We start from the raw sequence: 12,014 nt of genomic DNA, 5'->3' as shown, positions 1-12,014 counted from the left end.
TATGCTTCCCAGCAGAAAGAGGCAGGGTGGTGGTACCTACCCGTGCGGACTCACAAGAGGTCCTACCACCAGTAAGTGAGTAGTAAGTAGGTACGAGACTACAAATTAAACATAGCGTTTTTTGTATTAAATTAATGCTCGACATTACAACTCGTCGAGAAATTATGTCAGTGATATTATCATCTGGCAATCTAGCATAGTATTAAGACTGATTGAAATAAAAACACGATATAACATAAACAATAAGTTCGCGTCCGGGCGTTGCGGACTAGATGAAAGTAAACAGATAAATTACGTGGAGATACTAGGTGAACTAGCGGACTGAGCGCGTATAAATATTATGAAGCTTACGGAGAAGTAGAGATTTTGTTTTGACAACGAGCATTTCAACGCGCTCATTAAAATTTATTTTCTATTTTTTTGTTGGATTTTCTATAAAAAGCATGTTTTTTTAGCTTTTTTAAAGTATTATTTCCTTTTCATTTTTGAGTTGAATTTACTTAAATTTTTCAATATTTTTTTTATATATTGAATTGTCATCGGTCCTTAATAAGTATGCCAAATTTCGAGTTAATCCGACCTTTTGAAGGGGGTCAAAATCATGTTCAAAGATTCCGTTACATAATAACATACATGCGTCTGAAGCTAATAAGAGCGTAATACGGATAAAAAGGGATATTAGCCTGTCTGCAGACATGAACCCAGCAACCATAATGATGCACGGTCCTATTCTAAACCCACTAGATTTCATTACACGTATTGTTTTAATTATAACGTATTAATACTAAAATAATCATGTACGCGTGTTTATGTAATATAATGTGTTTTATTTTGTTTTCACGTAAACTTTTCATTTATTTATATTCTATAATGTTACTTAGCAGAAAGATCATGAACGAAGCTCGCGTTTGCTCTCTAGCTTCTTCTATCTTTGTAAACTTATACAATAAAGTGCTTAACTCCCCGTATACAAAACCAGGCGTATACTAATTCGCTCGCTTTTTCGATATAAATACAATCTCGTTGGCTTTCTGACAGAGTAATGTAAAGTAAAACAGCTTTTGTTAGTATTAAGGTTAATACTTCAATCAGTGCTTGCATTAAAATGTTTTTGGAAAGTCATTGCAATATTAATGCTTTTGTTAATCAATAATTGTTCATACGCGAAATCGGAGACTTTGTGGCTTGTATCGGCTCAGGTTCATCGTAAGCTGGTTCTTAAACTAAAGAAATAAAAAAAAATGAGATTACTATTTCACGAAATCTTAAATTACCAAAACAATACCAGGACCATATTGTTACAGAGTATCAATTGGACATAGGAAAAATACTGGTGGTAGGACGTCTTGTGAGCTCGCACGGATAGGTACCACCACCCTGCCTATTTTTGCCGTGAAGCAATAATGCGTTTCGGTTTGAAGGGTGGGGCAGCCGTTGTAACTATACCGAGACCTTACAACTTGTATGTCAAGATGGGTGGCGGCATTTACGTTGTAGATGTCTATGGGCTCCGGTAACTACTTAGCACCAGGTGGGCTCTGAGCTCGTGAACCAACCTAAGCAATAAATAAAATAAATCGCTCATTAACTTTGAATTGTTACAATGTTGTCACAACCGCCCCTGCTGACAGCGAGAGGCAACTCTTGGTCTATAGGGGCGCGGAGAGGTCGCGTTATCAGACAATACAATAACAACTAACGCCATGTAGTAGAGAACAAAAATTCGTTCACAGAACGATCAGAAGCATAATAGAAAATCATGTTTCATGAATTATAATCGGTTAGTCTCGACTACATCCCAGAACGTGTGATGAGCCATGTACATATATTACAGCGGTCGGGGAAGTTTTTAAATGATTACCCAAAAATATTTTTGTGTAAGATGATATTACCCCATGACGAAAAACAAAAAAAAAACAAAATCGCTTCTGTTTAGTATCTTTCATATTATAGCCCCCGTGATGATTTTGAAAAGAAAACAATAACTAAAAAATTAACGATTCTAAAGAAATTTCACATTAATAACTGGTGGTAGGACCTCTTGTGAGTCCGCGCGGGTAGGTACCACCACCCTGCCTATTTCCGCCGTGAAGCAGTAATGCGTTTCGGTTTGAAGGGTGGGGCAGCCGTTGTAACTATACTGAGATCTTAGAACTTATATCTCAAGGTGGGTGACGCATTTACGTTGTAGATGTCCATGGGCTCCAGTAAGCACTTAACATCAGGTAGACTGTGAGCTCGTCCACCCATCTAAGCAATAAAAAAAAATATATTTTTTACTCACAAAAGTTTCATTTTACCCCATTTGGGGTAATTTACCCCGGTTCCCCGACCGCTGATATAGTAGGATAGCGCGGTAACGCTATAGTTTAATAGAAGAGCGTAAAGCGATAAAAGCCATCAAATTCGAAGCAACCACCGATTCAAGGCGAAGATTGGAATGCAATCTAATATTTCTTAAATTTAAAACCAAGTTCCAGTTTGTAAAACAATTCAAAACCTTCATGCTCCCCAAGGATATTATTTTAGTTGGTAACGGTTTTTGTCACACAATTCCTACTAACATTAGTTTTCAACACTAACATTACCTACCGCAAAAATACTTTTCTTTCAGTTTGTGCCGCGAAATTACCAATTATACAAATTAAGCCGAAAACACGAGCCAAAAGACAGTTTCCTTAAATTAATAAAAAATATACGTATTTCAAAAGTAAAACTTACAGAATTCTCGGAAGAAGGTTGGAAAAAAATAGTTATTAATACATTCCCTTGGTAACGGGTTGACGTCATCGCCTTGACCGAGAACTTGTCAGAGCGCTGACAGCTGTCATCTGTCAACGTCTCCCGCCCATTTCACGGGCTCTATAAATACGTGTTACTTAATTACGACAGCGCGGAACAGAAGTTGCCAAGCGCTGTTGATTTTTTTGTCAAATAATGATCTGTGAATGATTTGCGATGACTTATGAACGGAAGAGTGAATGGAAATTTGGGAAAAAGTTGACGTTGTTAATTGTCTGGATACCAGCATTTTGAGAAACAGAACCCGTTAACCCAATGCAAGTTAGCGTTCGACCTCATATCTCAAGGTAGGCTGCGCTGCGACTGTTTCGTCGTCATGTCTATGGACTTGGTCATCCGTATTCATAGGGTGTTCAATTTGAGTCGTTTGTATCAGATTGTTAGTCGTTGCATTAGTAAAAAAATATTAAACGAATTTGAGCTTAGAGAACACCTTCAATATAATTTTTTGCAATAGCGTCGCGACCACGCACCCCGATCTGAAGGCCACAGTAATCACCTAAATATGTCACCGAATATCACCAAGACGATGCTTTGTAACCGAAGTGTACAACATTGTAGAATGTAGGCCGTATTCCAGAACTTTCAGATCGAAACAAAGGTTTGGCATCCAGCCAAATACATATTGCATTGTCTACAAAATTAAGTTTACGATTTGCATGATGGATATGCAGCTATTTACGATTCCAGGAATCGTATTGGCATTTCACACTTCAAAGGGGAATAGTTTTATTGAATGGTTTTACCGAACTGTATCGAGTGAATTTTCTAGCTTTCATTATTTTTATACGATGCTATTTCTTCATCGTGGACATGGTTGTGGCTTTCGCATGTTTATTTATTTATTTCTTAAATAGGAAGGATTACTGATGATCCGGAGGCTTTTCCAGTTTCACGAGGACAAGTGGTCGAGCACGGGCTCAGTCAGCAGGGGTGGAATTTACTAACAGCTGCCCGAGCGTCACTGGTCAAATAAAATTATAATTTGCGTAATTACTGGTGGTAGGACCTCTTGTGAGTCCGCACGGGTAGTTACCACCACGTCGCCTATTTCTGCCGTGAAGGAATAAATGCGTTTCGGTTTGAAGAGTGGGGCAGCCGTTGTAACTGAGACCTTTTCAAGGTGGGTGGTGGCGTTTACGTTGTAGATGTCTATGGGCTCCGGTAACCACTTAACACCAGGTTAGCTGTGAGTTTGTGCATCTATATATGCAATAAAAATAAATGAATAAAATTTTGATGGTCCCGGCGCAGGGTTTATATTCTGTCAGTGCTGATCATACATATTATGTCAGAGCTACATAATATTATGTCACTAATACATTTTATAATTCTATTCTCCGCTCTCATTCAGCGTGGAGGTAATATTTCATCATCCGTAGACCTTGCGATGTCACCATGAACCCGTGCGGACACAGCAAATAATTAGCGAGTAGATTCACTTTTAAACGACTAACTTTGAAAGTGTACTTGTATTAACTTTTTACTTATATTAAGTGTATTAACTCAAGTGAGTGAGTGTGCGTGCGGTTGTGTGTGTGTGTTTGTGTGTGTATACATGGTATTTAAGCATCTGTTCAGTTGTAATTTTTTTTCTGTATGCACCTGTTTTCAATTGCAATCCAGATTGTTATGTTAAACATTTAAACTTATAATTTCTATGGTTGTAATTTGTTTTGTGCCTCAATTATAAAAAAAAAAAATGTTGTCCCGCCTTTTCAAAGCAAAATATTTTCAATTTATGGTTTCTGTTTTTCCTGTTTATTTTTGTTTTGTTTCACTCCCGGCTGCCTGCGTTTTCATTTTATTGGTGAAGATGTTTTATTTTTCTCCGTAAACCAACCACAACTAGAGCAGATTTAATTTCAAGTACCTATGTACTTAGTGCGAGTTTTTTAACGTTCTCGATAGCGTAAAAGTTAACTCAAATTTGTAGTTGTTTGTGTAGTTGCAACGTTTGCCTACGTTTGTCGCTAGGGGCACTGTTCCAACGGCATACATATTTGAGTGAACTTTTACGCTATCGATAACGTTAGAAAACTCGCGCTAAGCACACTGAAAATGTCTGGAAATAATAACTGGCATCAACAACTGGTATCTAAATAAGGTTTTTGGACCAATATGTGATTAATAAATAGGTGTAATTAATTTATGCTGCACAGCTTAAAAAATTATCTATCTATCATTTACCTCCTATCTCTCTAGACTGTGTCTGTCCACGTCGTGTTGCAAGGATTGAGCTTGCCGTGGACCGGAGCCAGCGCCGAACTGTCTGCGGCTACTGGGCTGTTAGGCGGTTCTACACTATCAAATACGCATTAAATCAATAGGAATTTAAAGTGCTAATTGATAAATTGGGGAGTACAGATATGAATATAGAACGAAGAGGAATGGTGAACGAATATGATAATGCCAATGAACAATGAAGTGCTGGGGATTTTCTAGGATGCTGTGGTAGAGGAATATATAGAGAGTGATAGAGGAAGGAGTATATCAGAGGAAGTGTGAAAGTAGCCCCGGTAATCAACAAATTAAAGAACGGACGGTGAGCATGGATGGAGTGTGTGAATGACGATATGAGAGAGAGAGAGAGAGAAGAGTGAGTGTTGAGATGACGACTGATAGAAGAGAATGGAAGAGAAAAAATAGCTGTGCCGACTCCACCTAGTGGGATAAGGTGGAGAAAAAAAAGGAGAAGAAGCTATGATAGAGGAAATTGGACATAGAAGAGATTATGGTGCTGTTCTCACGGAGGATGAATCTGGACGTATATATGCATATACCTACGCCTAGCCGCGTACTGTAGCAAGTTTCTCTGTTACTCTCCAATGCTCATTTGAATAGTGGCTTTAGCGCGCCTGGGTAATGTCATGGACTGGCACTGAACATGGACTTGAGCAAGGTGGACTGCGGAACTTATAACGCTAAAGCTAAAACCTTTGCTGATTGCGGAAGCTAAGTGGTAAGAAATAAATTATATTTTAATCAATCTTATTATTGTTTTCTCAAGCACCCAGTCTATTTTTTATTGCTTAGACAAATGAACGACTGGTTTTAAATGGAGCTCATAGACTTGAACAGAGTAAATGCCGCCACCCACTTTTAGACCTGAGTTCTAACTCTCAGTTCTACAGTACAAGGGCTGTCCCACCCTTCAAACGGAAACGCGTTACTGCTTCGTGGTAGAAATAGGCAGAGAGTTGGTAACACCATATTTGTCGTGCCAGCTTCAATAAATACTAAAGTTAGAATAGATTTACGGTAATTGATATTCGATGAAGTCTTGTGTCTTTTCGATGATAATAATATAAATAAAATCAACAAAATCTCGATATTCTACACCGCCCTTTAATGTTCTCTTTGATGTAGTTTACGATTCATTTTAATTTTAACTTTACCGTTTTGTAATTAAGACACTTTTGCTTTGTAAATTACGGTTGACGTAATCTCCCCGTATACACATGTCGTCGTGACAGATGTTGTGCCAACAGAATAGTTAGGACCCGTTCACAATGCTTAATAATTATGACGTAAGTTAGGCTACTGAGAGGAAAATACCATTTTTAATAATGTATTCGGTAAGTTAGTGAGCGGCAAAAAATGTAATGCACCGTCTCAAGTCATTGCGGCATACAGTTATCATCCCGATATTTGTTGTTGAATAAAATCCAAAACAAATTAGTCTTAATTGAAATGTTTAAATGTATCTAATGGTAAAACCATTTATGTCTTATTCCAAATGGAGATCTTAATAAAGATCACTCATTTAAGATGTGAAGTGAACACACTTCTAATTGTGTATTGAGGACGTTATATTGGTTTATGTAATGCTTATTATTCACTTCTTAATAAAGTTCTGGTATCTTTGTTTCAGCGATTTGCTCGTTGACGGCACTGTCTCGAATCTAGATGATCTGTTTTTATCATATAACGCCGAATAATTTTACTTATTTTAAGAACGAATAGGACTGATGATAGCTTAAAGTGGGATCCTCAAAGCTAGTGTGTTATTTATACACACATTATATAATGAACGACAAGACGCTCTATGGAGTCATTTCCTCGCCGGGAGACATGTCCAAAAAATGATAGTATGCATCCATGCACGAGCGCTGAAAGACGGTCCATGAAATACCAAGCACTCGTCTCCAGCACCACATCTTCAGAGCATCAACCTTCTTTCTCTCGACCTGCCGCAAAGTCCACGTCTCCGCAGCATATAAGAATATGGGGAAAACAAGAGTTTGTACGAGCCGGATCAGATAGAAGGCACCAGACCGCGTAGAAGGGTGCCCATGCGATGGACTGACAAGTCGATCAAGTCGGCAGTTGGCGGCTGTTTGCATGACTGTACCAGGCTCACCACAAACCGGGAAGAGTGGCGATTGCTCATGAGGCGCATAACATCTGCCCACAACAATGATGCTGGATGACGACCACGACCGCTCTGACAAGAGTGATACGATATATAATTAAATGACGAAAACCATGGTAACAGACATAGCCAAAAGGATTGCGATGTTGAAGTGGCAGTGGGCACATTGGTCGTAGAGCAGATAGCCGCGTACCGGAAGACGTAGCATGGATAGGCCTCCTACAAAGTGGACAGACGACCTGTGGAGGTTCGTGGGAATTCACTGGATGCAGCCAGCCCAAGACCGGTCGCTGTGGCGAGGATTGGGAGAGGCCTTTATCCAATAGTAGCCATCTATAGACTGAAAGATAGAAGATTGTCTTAATGTCCGTGACTATTAATCATGTGTAGGTGTGATTTATACCTCTTAATCGAATTGTATTAAACTTCCCAAGTTGGCTAAGTTAGTTAGCGCCAAACGTGATTTTGATAAGCACTCAGTTCAAGTGCGAGTGCAAGTGCAAACGAAAACTGCAACTAGGATGGCAGCTGACAAATCTGATATCAAAAGCACTGGCCGAACCGACCAAAATGAAGTATTTTAAATCTTCTTAACACTGCAACAAGCAGTCTCATATTTTCGAACGCATGGAGCCTATCTCCGGGATCGAAAGTGAAGTGAAATGTTTTTAAAACTTGCCTTATTTATTGTAGTAAATAAATTAAACGTCTCCATACATCACTGTCCTTAGATACAAATCTCAGAAGTGACAGACCCGTTGCCAAGACGCACGCGTCTTCGATACGTAATTGCAAATAGAAGATAGTCATGAGGAGTCGATTACATGTGTACCTACTTCGCACTCAACTTCAACTCTTTGACTGATTTGATGAAGTCTATGTGTATTGGTTGATTCCACATTATTAATATTTTGCTATGCCTATCATGCACATACCTGTCCCAAAACAGTCGTCATTCCATTATGAGGCAATCATTTTCCAATTTTTTTTTTTTTTGTTGCTTGGTTGGTCGAGCTCACAGCCCACCTGGTGTTAAGTGGTTATTGGAGCCCATAGACATCTACAACGTAAATGCGCCACCCATCTAGAGATATAAGTTCTAAGGTCTCAGTATAGTTACAACGGCTACCCCATCCTTCAAACCGAAACGCATTACTGTTTCACGGCAGAAATAGGAAAGGCGGTGGTACCTACCCGTGCGGACTCACAAGAGGTCCTACCACCAGTGATTACGCAAATTATAATTTTGCGGGTTTGACTTTTACTACACGATGTTATTCCTTCACCGTGGAAGTCAATCGTGAACATTTTTTAAGTACGTATTTCATTAAAAAAATGGTACCCGCCTGCGGGATTCGAACACCGGTGCATTGCAACAACGAATGCACCGGACGTCTTATCCTTTAGGCCACAACGACTTCAAGACTTTCTCTCGTGATGCAGCAAAATGGAACCTACCAATATCTTTTAACGACATATTTAAATGTAGACCTAAAGGCATGTAGGTATCCTGGAAATCTGTATGAAGTTTTAGGAATAACAACTTTAGTAATGTGCTCTGATTTTACAAGCGAAACGCTGAGAACATTTGCCAGAAAACAGGCTAGGGATGTATTTAGGAAGATAAGCCTTTATTACTCAAGTATTTAAAGTGCCTCTGAAGGTGCGAGCATTCTGACATAAACTAGGGCCACTTGCGCCCGAGGATGTAGCAATGGAGTGGATTCATGCAGTTAACCTAGAGTTAATCCTGTCTTGAAAATTCGTTCGAAAAAATCTATCTCAGCACGCACGGAAGCGAATTCCAGGGCTTAGTGGCTTAGCTTAATTAGGAAAGATCTCTAGATATCAATCATACACGTTACAGTTACATAGTGATTACAGGTGGATTTTATTATCTCTGTTCAGGTCTCACAATTGTGAAATGGAATTGCTTTAACTTTATTAGATCTTCGGAGTTTTCCTTACGAAGGAGGCTGAAAGATTAAGTCCCGAAGTCTCGCGAGTGAGTCGTGAGACTAACATTCCCACACCATGCCTAAGTCTACTATGATCTTATTTATTTATTTTTTGCTGAGATAGTCAGTTGTTAACAGAGCCCATAGATCACCCAACTTGGGACATGAGTTCTATGACTCAGTTTTATAGTACAACGGCTACTTACAGCCCTTCAAACCGAAACGTATTACTGCTTCATGGCAGAAATAGGTAAGGTAGCGGTACCCAAGCGGATTCACAACACGCCCTATCACCAGCTCTCACATGTTCCAACTAAAACGTGGTTTTATTAAATATTACGTCGCATTATGTGCCGAAATCCACCGAATGTCCTTATCCTGTCCACAGCGCTATCCATCTCCCGATGGGCACTCAAAATAGTAAAGTACCTAGTGTCCGATTTCCTGATGCACCTCTGGATAAAAGATCAATATCACTTAAAGTTGATTAACATAGATTTATTAGATTAGACTTTGGCCGCGACCTCAATTGACGAGTTCACGTGAACCGTATAAGGTTTTCCTCCCGTAGTTCCCCGATCGTTTTAGTCAAACTACCAACAATAAGCGGAATATTCAAGGTTTATTTCGCACTAGGAATTGCAGAAAGTCTTTGGCAAAAATCAAATATCGAACCGAAATAAATCAGATTAATTGTGTAAAAGTTGTATAAACAAGAATTCCTAAAATAACCAAAATATATTGTTATTTGAAGAATGCGTATCGTGTCCCAGAAAGAGGGCAGCCAGTAACACGGCTTGAAGAGTTTAAATAGCCTTAAGATATTCTCACGATGAAGTTTAAATTAATGAACATTCTCATTTCGTATCTTACAACAAGAATTTTGGTGGAAATCCAAAAGTCTGAAATGGAATTCCGGTGATTAATTATTATTTAGTTGCGAATCTTTCCGAATCCAGGAGTTAGCCAGTCTAGGCTGCTGACGCTAGCCTATTTTTTACTAGGTATCAAAAATTTAGGTTAACATCAATTACACAAGGTCTTATCATTAAATTTTAAGGCATAATAGATCCTCAATAGATAGTATAATTCACCAGGGAACCATAACAACAATGATAAATGGTAGGACCTCTTGTGAGTCCGCGCGGGTAGGTACCACCACCCTGCCTATTTCTGCCGTGAAGCAGTAATGCGTTCCAATTTAAAGGGTGGGGCAGCCGCTGTAACTATACTTGAGACCTTAGAGCTTATATCTCAAGGTGGGTGGTGCATTTACGTTGTAGATGTCTATGGGCTCCAGTAACCACTTAACACTAAACATCACCTGCTTGACGTAAATTCTACGCACGATGTGTCTGCTTAGCAAATTCGGATATAATAGAAATGAGTAGGAAACAATATAGACATACGATGACATGATTGCAATTCCAGGACACCAGTCCTCTTATTTAAACTTGCCCAAATTATTTTTATATTCGAATTTACCCATGTAAATTTTCCGTTAAAATTTCTCAATCTTTGTAGATAAGCAATATTATTTTTACGTAATTGTTGTCATTCCCCTATTTCAGCGTTCTTTGTTCTTATTGGTTTAGTTTCTTTACTGCCAAGGAAAGTAATTGAGCCCACAGGGGGACGGATAGCTTATTGTCGCCCATGGAATGCGCCAAACCAATGCGTGTTTCAAACTTCAATTTTAACAAGTAAACAGTATTGTCTTGAAGCATGAGCATTCACCGATACGCGTTATATTCTTGACATAGAAGTCATAAATACTTTGACTTCAACTATTGACAACGTTACTACAAAGCCACTCAACAAACTCACGATCTAATTGAAATATTTCAAATTTTGAGTACACCGCGATTAATATTGTCTTTTAAATATAATTTACATCTCTCTTGGCACATTTAAAAGAACATTTACGCAAATGTCAGTTACCAAGTGTAACATTTAAATTGAAAATAGTATTTGGACTCGTGCCCTGCACGTCAAACGCTCCATCTTGTCTGCACTATTTGCACACGTGTCGAGAAACTACCAAATACTTCCTAATGTTATTACTAAAATAAAACCGTTAGATCATAGCTAGTGTAAGATTCTTAATGTACTTATTATTACATCACATTTGAAAATTTATTACTAAAAATTTATGATTACCGACGAAATATTTCATTTTTAATATAGGTTTCTAACCAGATTAAAAGATTAGTATGAGACCACATATCTCTTGCATTCTTTGTGCTCCACCGATCGATGATAGGATATTCCTCTATAACCCTGAAAAAGTAATCCACGGAACTCACTTCAGTGATAGGACAAGAAAAATATTGGATCTTTAAGTATGTATTTGCCGTTTAGTTTACAGAAAATTAAAGTAACTTTTGTGCAAATACTTTTTTAATTCTATCAATCAAAATATGCACCCCTGGTATCGATTAGTGTTTGCCGGCGCAGTGGTAATATTTCGTTCTTGAAGAAGAGCCAACAAACTCTTCAAAGGTATTTTATACTACCTCTCGTTTAATATTTTTTTCTCCTACCAAGAAGTTGTCCAAACTTTGGAAATAGCAGAACTTTGTTCGCGTAAGGCTTGGTGAGTATGGATGCGGATGACGCAAAACTTCCTTCACCGTGGAACTCAATCGTGAACATTTGTTGAATACGTATTTCATTAGAAAAATTGGTACCCGCCTGGGATTCGAACACCGGTGCATCGCTAAACACGAATGCACCGGAAGTCTTATCCTTTGGGCCACAACGACTTCCAGAACCGGTTATGATCATCAAAAGGAATCCATGATCGTTCAGTTCATGCGGCTCTGAATTATCAAGTTATTTTCCTTTCCAATTTGACACACATGGATCTTTTTTGTTTG

This window comes from Bombyx mandarina, chromosome 03 (genome assembly GCF_030267445.1).
Source record: "Bombyx mandarina strain Sakado chromosome 03, ASM3026744v2".
Taxonomy (NCBI): Eukaryota; Metazoa; Arthropoda; class Insecta; order Lepidoptera; family Bombycidae; genus Bombyx; species Bombyx mandarina.
This window is presented reverse-complemented; position numbering follows the sequence as displayed.